The sequence below is a fragment of the Rhagoletis pomonella genome, unplaced genomic scaffold (genome assembly GCF_013731165.1).
Source record: "Rhagoletis pomonella isolate Grant_MI unplaced genomic scaffold, Rhpom_1.0 Rhpom_scaffold_00002, whole genome shotgun sequence".
Classification (NCBI taxonomy): domain Eukaryota; kingdom Metazoa; phylum Arthropoda; class Insecta; order Diptera; family Tephritidae; genus Rhagoletis; species Rhagoletis pomonella.
In genome coordinates, this window is record NW_023458556.1 from 61,277 (window position 1) to 68,746 (window position 7,470).

Genomic DNA, 7,470 nt, shown 5'->3' on the forward strand with positions numbered 1-7,470 from the left:
AAACAAAATCGCAATGTGGTAGTTTTTGCAAATTTTATATATAAAAATTTAATATAGCGAGTTTTGAGTCTCTCTTCCATGAAGGTTGGTCTGCTTCTTTTTTAAGACGTCTTCCACTAGGCACCGAAACTACCACGTTTTCTTGCAGTTTTCTAAGTTCATCGGAATATGGAGACTTTTGAACTTATATAAATACGTACAATAAATATTATAGCGACTTTTGAAAGTGTATGTATACATACAGTAAGTATTATAGCGAATTTTGTTGGAGTAGCTAACATTTGACGCTATTTTTTCAGAATATATAAGGATTTTGCACTGTATTGTTAGTGGACATGAAACTAAAAATCGAAAAAAATTTACATAGAGCACTTTGCAAGTGGACTACTCATTTGTATATAGCTATGTGATGCTTGTTAGCCAAGGAAAGTTAATCCTATATGATTAATTTTTTTTCTACATTTTTCAAAAAAATCAGCAATTAACCGTTATTTTTTTACTGATATTTTTTCAGTCAAAAGTAAAAGTTAAAATTTTTTATTGAGCTTTCTACCACGATTGTTTATTAGGAAAAATTGAAAAAGCAACCAAATCTAAGCGGTAGAAGTTATAGCAGCTATTTCAGAGATCACCACATCTCCTCATCAGACTTCTTTTTTCTAGACTTCAGCAGGGATCGAACCTGCGTAATCGATGTTCAAAGTCAGAAGCGTTAACCACTGAGCTATGTATATTCCGTAAACTCTTGTTGCTAATTCATTTTCCTTATTCAACCAACTTCTATCAAGTGCAGCTGATTTGCCGCTATTTAAACTCGACAGCGTGGTGTTTGTTGTCAATTTTAAACATCCATTTGCTTATTTGCTTTTTTGTATATGTAGTTTCAGGCAGGCTCTTCCTAAACTACGTATTTGTCATCGATTATGTTGTGAAAGACGGAAGGCACGCTTCCAGTGTTTTAGACGTACGCACACTCCGAGGCCCAAACATCGACTCGGACCACTATCTTGTTGCAGCCAAGATACGCACCCGCCTCTGTGCAGCAAAAAATGTGCGCCCAGATATGCAAGGAAAGCTTAACGTCGAAATGCTGCAATCACAACAGACAGGCAGCGCTTTCGCTACTCGACTCTCACACCTGCTCTCAGAGAGCACTCTTCAACAAACCGACATATGCGAGCAGTGGAACCACATTTCACGCTCATTAAGTACCGCCGCCGAAGAAGTAGTCGGATTTCAGCGAGCCCGAAAGAACAACTGGTACCATGAGGAGTGTCAAGAAGCTGCAGAGAAAGAAGATGCTGCCTACAGGGCCACGCTGCGATCGGGAGCAACGTTGCGCTATGTGGAACTGCTATAGGGATCTGAAGAGGGAAAAGATACGTATTTGCCGCAACAAGAAGAGAGAGGCCGAAATACGTGAGTGCGAAGAGCTTGAAATGCTGGCCTTCTTCCTGTCCCGAAAATTTTAACAGAGAGTTAGGCGACTTACGGAAGGTTTAAAGACCGGGGCGTACTCCTGTAAGAACAATAATGGCGACCTAGTAACTGATGTCCAGAGCGTACTTAAGTTATGGAGGAAACACTTTTCCGCCCTACTAAATGGTAGCAGCACGGAAAGTTGTGGAGAAGAAGAACCCGAGCCCGCAGTCGATGATGACGGAGTCGACGTTCCACCGCCTGACTAAATATGACGAGGTACGTATAGCAATAAAAACAACAAAGCTGCTGGAGCTGACAGCCTGCCAGCTGAGCTATTCAAGTACGGTGGCGAGGAGTTGATAAGGTGCATGCATCAACTCTTGTGCAGAATATGGTCAGATGAACGCATGCCCGACGACTGGATTTTAAGTGTGCTCTGCCCAATCCACAAGAAAGGTGACCCCGCCATTCGCGCCAACTACCGCGGGATCAGCCTTCTAAGCATAGGTTACAAGGTCCTATCGAGCGTATTGTATGAAAGACTGAAGCCGTCTATGAACTCATTCGGCCTTATCAGTGTGGCTTTAGACCTGGCAAATCCACCATAGACCAGGTATTAACAGTACGCCAAAAATGATCGCGAGAAAATGATCGACACTCACCACCTGTTTGTCGACTTTAAAGCCGCTTTTGACAGCACTAAAAGGAGCTGCCTATACGCCGCTATGTCTGAATTTGGCATTCCCTCAAAACTCATACGGCTGTGTAAAATGACGTTGAGCAATACCACCAGCTCCGTCAGAATTGGGAAAGACCTCTTCGAGCCGTTCGCCACAAAACGGGGTTTCAGACAGGGCGACTCTCTTTCATGTGACTTCTTTAATATGATGTTGGAGAAGATAATAAGAGCTGCAGAACTCAACCGCTCAGGAACAATTTACTACAAGAGCGTGCAATTGCTGGCTTATGCCGATGACATCGACATCATCGGTAACAAAAACCGCAAAGTCTGTTCTGCCTTTTCCAAGTTGGATAGGGAAGCAAAGCGAATGGGTCTGGTGGTAAACGAGGACAAGACGAAGTATCTCCTGTCATCAAACAAACAGTCAGCACATTCGCGCCTTGGCACCCACGTCACTGTTGACAGTTACAATTTCGAGAAAGTTGGGAATTTCGTTTACTTGGGAACCAGCATTAACACCGATAATAATGTCAGCATTGAAATCCAATGCAGGATCACTCTTGCCAACAAGTTCTACTTTGGACTGAGTAGGCAATTCAGGAGTAAAGTCCTCTCTCGACGTACGAAAACCACGCTCTATAAGTCACTAATCATGGCCGTGCTGGTATATGGCGCAGAAGCATGGACAATGACAATATCCGATTAGGTGGCTCTTGGAGTGTTTGAGAGAAAGATTTTGCGGAAGATTTACGGGCCTTTACGCGCTGGCGACAGTGAGTACCGCAGACGATGGAACGATGAGCTGTATGAGCTTCACAACGATATGGACATAGTGCAGCGAATTAAAATACAGCGGCTCCGCTGGCTAAGTCATGTCGTTCGAATGGACACCGACGCTCCAGCTCTGAAAGTATTCAACTCGAAACCCGCTGGTGGTAGCAGAGGAAAAGGGAGGCCCCCACCGCGATGGAAAGATCAGGTGGAGAGGTACTTGGCTTAACTTGGCGTTTCCATCTGGCGTCAGTTGGCACAGAGGGGAAACGACTGGCGTGCTTTGCTGAACTCGGCCAAAATCGTTTAGGCGGTTACAGCGCCAAAAAAGAAGAAGAAGAAGAATGATTTAACTATACTTTAAAATAGATAAGTTAACGGCCCTTAATAAATTTTTTATTTATTACACGGTGTGACAAAACAAAATCAAGTAATATATTTAGCATTAATGAATATACCAGCAAAAAAATCTGCATACCCAAAATGTTCAATACGTCTTCATATTTATATAAACCTATGCATATAATTTAAGAGATGATATTTCGCTGCAAAGCAATGATTATAAATTAATAGTTTACCTTACAAAATTGCGGAGGAATATTATTATACGGAAAAAAGTTTATTTTTTCCATTTTTTATTTTGAATAACGTCTGGTTCGGCTATTTAGTTTCCCGAATTTAAAAAATACATTAGGGTTTAGTTGAGATATTCGCTTTTGATCACTACGTTTTGTACAATTCCCAGTAATGCAAAGCTTTTGACTGCCATTCACCGCCAGAAGTGATTCATGTGCTTACGGTTCAAATCGCAGCTAACTATGTCCGGATATTTATATCCATGAATCCTCTGGGTAGCGACCGAACACTAGTCCGAGCCGTTCGCCAGTAGACAGGGTTTCAGACAGGGCGACTCCCTTTCATGTGACTTTAATCTGATGTTGGAGAAGATAATAAGAGCTGCAGAACTGAACCGCTCAGGAAAAATTTACTACAAGAGCTGGCTTATGCCGATGACACTGACATCATCGGTAAGAAAAACCGCAAAGTCTGTCCTGCCTTTTCCAAGTTGGACAAGGAAGCAAAGCGAATGGGTGTGGTGATAAACGAGGACAAGACGAAGTATCTCCTGTCATCAAGCAAATAATCAGCACATTCGCGCCCTAGCACCCACGTCACTTTTGACAGTTACAATTTCTAGAAAGTAGAGAATTTCGTTTACTTGGGAACCACCATTAACACCGATAATAATGTCAGCATGGAAATCCAACGCAGAATCGCTCTTGCCAACAAGTACCACTTTGGACTGAGTAGGCAATTCAGGAGTAAAGTCCTCTCTGGACGTACGAAAACCACACTCTATAAGTCACTCATCATGCCCGTGCTGGTATATTGCGCAGAAGCATGGACAATGACAACATCCGATTAGGTGGCTCTTGGAGTATTCGAGAGAAAGATTTTGCGGAAGATTTACGGGCCTTTACGCGTTGGCGATGGTGAGTACCGCAGACGATCGAACGATGAGCTGTATGAGCTTTACAACGACGTGGACATAGTGCAGCGAATTAAAATACAGCGGCTCAATTGGCTTGACCATGTCGTTCGAATGGATACCGACGCTCCAGCTCTGAAAGTGCGTCAGTTGGCCAAAATACGCTTTGGCGGTTACAGCGCCAAATAAGAAAAAGAAGAAGATAAAAGATATATAACCTTATCAGTCACACAGTGTTATAATCCCGACGAAATCCTTGACGGTGGTACCGGGAGGGGAACGGTACATGACGGTTGGAAGTTGGGTTAAAGTCTCACACTGACGGGGTTAGGCTTTCGATGCTTCCTCCTCGTAAAATAAACATGCTCAGTAAAAAGTTAAGAATTTAAATCGACGAATAGTTTTATACAAACTTTTGTGAACTATTACCTCTATGGGTTACAATAATTTTAAGCTATAATAAAAAAATTTTTAGTAAGTAAGTTATTGGTTTTGATTTTTTTTTTTGTAGGGGCCACGCCTCCCGAAAATTTTTGTTTGTGTATATATTTTTTTTTTGAGAGAACCATACAATTGTTTTCAACTAGTTTTTGTTATGAAACATTTATTAACTGGAACAGGAGAATACATTTTCTTCAAAATTGCTACTTTTTCTGCAGTTTGCACAAAAAAATTTAATATGATCAAACAAAAATTCAGAAATCAGGCTCAACTGGTCTCTTGCAAATATTGTAAGCTTTCATAAAAAAAATAAATATTAATCAAATGAAGTGAAAAATGAAGGCTCCAATGAATTACGAACACTAAATGCCAGTTTTGAACCACTGTGCAGCAGGGGGTTTATTGTTCTCTTTCAGTGAAACTGGAAACTCAGCGTGCAACACGATCCTGAGCACAACTTTCCCTGTGCTTTATAGATTGTACAAAGATAACCGATTAAATAGAAACCCTCAAGTGGGACGCGAAACAAACTGGGGAAGGTTTTCATTTTATAAGGGACATTTTCATTTTTTTTATTTTGAAAAAAATTATAAAGGACAGGGTGCTAAAATAAAGGACTGTCCTTTAAAATAAAGGACGGATGGTCACCGTAGTTATGCTACCAATGTTATGTTATTTAATCTTATGTTATGGTATGTTATGTTATGCTAAGTACTAAGCTAAACCCCCTCCACTTAACCCATTCCAAATAATGTTATTTCAGCTCAACTCAACTCACATAAACTATCCTTAATTTTAGCGGTTGAATTTCAACCGCTGGGCGAACACTATTGAACATTAAACCAACAAAAGAAAAATTGTCAAATGCCGCACTTTCATTATATTGACCCAGGTATACTTGTACATTTGAAGTTAAGGCCAAGTGTAAGCTCCTACCGAAAATGAGGTTTTCAACATTAAGCCAAGATTTTGGGGGTCAATTCCAAATTCTGGTATGTTGTTTTAATCTACGTACTCAACTAGGCTCACCACTTCGTCAAACCTTAAAAAGTTTATTAATATTTTTCTAATTTCACTTTGATCGCGTTGATTATAAATAATTTTTTTGTTTTCTTCCATAGAAAAAAATTGTCCAACATATATACGTACTTTGTATGGGAGAAAATCTGTGAAAACTACTAAAAAACAACTTAAAACTCTAAAAATTCTCCTAGAAATTCTTATTAAAAAGTTTGTAATTTAGATGAAACTGTGCAGAATATTCATAATTTTTGCACAAAGTTTGAAGATTGGGTCTATATGGTTAAAAAAAATTTACATTAAAAAAAGAAGAGAAAAATTGCCAAATACTTGATAAAATGTCGCGTCCCATTTGTATCCAACACTTTACATGTGGATATTTAAATTCGATCTCAAGAACGAAGCCTTTAATTTTTATACCAGAGCGCACTTGTGCACAAGGGTATTATCAAAGGACGTAGATAATTCACTATTTGACTTTAAAGCAAAGAAAATAATAACTTTTCTCAGAACCATTCCATCCGACGCTGAAGAATTTTGGATAATTGCTTACGGAGTGAAACCCGCAACAGGCAATAAAATGTTTGGAAATAAAAGTAAATTCATATTATTATCCTTGCCGCACTCACATGCTTTTGTTGAGCGTGTTTTTTTTTCCGTAATGAATTGGTTGGAAAGCCTTAATTCAATAGTTCGAATAAAGTATTATATGAAGGCTAATAGGTTCTGCTGCAAACAGTATGTTATCAAGGTTAAATAGCTCAATATATGACAACAACAGAAATGTAAATCATTCAGACACTATAGGTGATTTTGAAGAAATTGTGGAAATAGCTGATCTCGCCTTATTATAGCGTCGCTTAAAGTGCAAAACCGCGTATCAAGATAATGCAAAACCGCGTATGTGAGGTTGCATAAATTATTTTCTAGAGAGCAAAACACTCATATTTCAAAATGGTTGTCTTTTTTTATAAAGCAATCACATTTCTGGCTGGTATATTTCCGGACGAATGGATAAGGCTTGAGCCAAGAGCAAGTGTGAGCAAATCCAATTTTTGGCAGCAAATGTCAGTTACGCGGTTTTGTGGAATGACGATACGCGGTTTTGTACTTTAAACGACGATAGGTTTTTATTTAATTTTTAGCGCCGAGCTTTTAAAAGCGGATTGTGCGATTAATCAATTAATGTGAGTTATAATAAATTTAATAATTGCGCAGTCCTATTGCAAAATGTGTTGATACAAATATTTTTTAAAAGTATGCGTATTTTTAAAGAAAATTGTTTGTACATCATTATTATATAAGTGATTTGTGTTATTTGTTATTACCCTCTGAAGGTATTATGTTCGTTTTTGGTTTTAAAAACCATATTATAACAAGATCTCATTGTTAAAATAAAAGATTTGTTAAATCAATTTTATGAATTTTATTTAAAAAAAAAAAAAATTGGGCTTTTTTGGGGATTTTTTTTCAGAAATTGCGCTTTCTTTTAAACAATCTGGACACCCTGCTTGCAAGTAACGTGCTCTTTTTTGTGCCTTTTCAGCTTTCATTTTAATGTTCACTCCTTATTACCGCCAAGCAATATTATGCGTATACAAGAATGATAGAATACAAGATTGCGCCGTCCTGAGCGTTGACATTT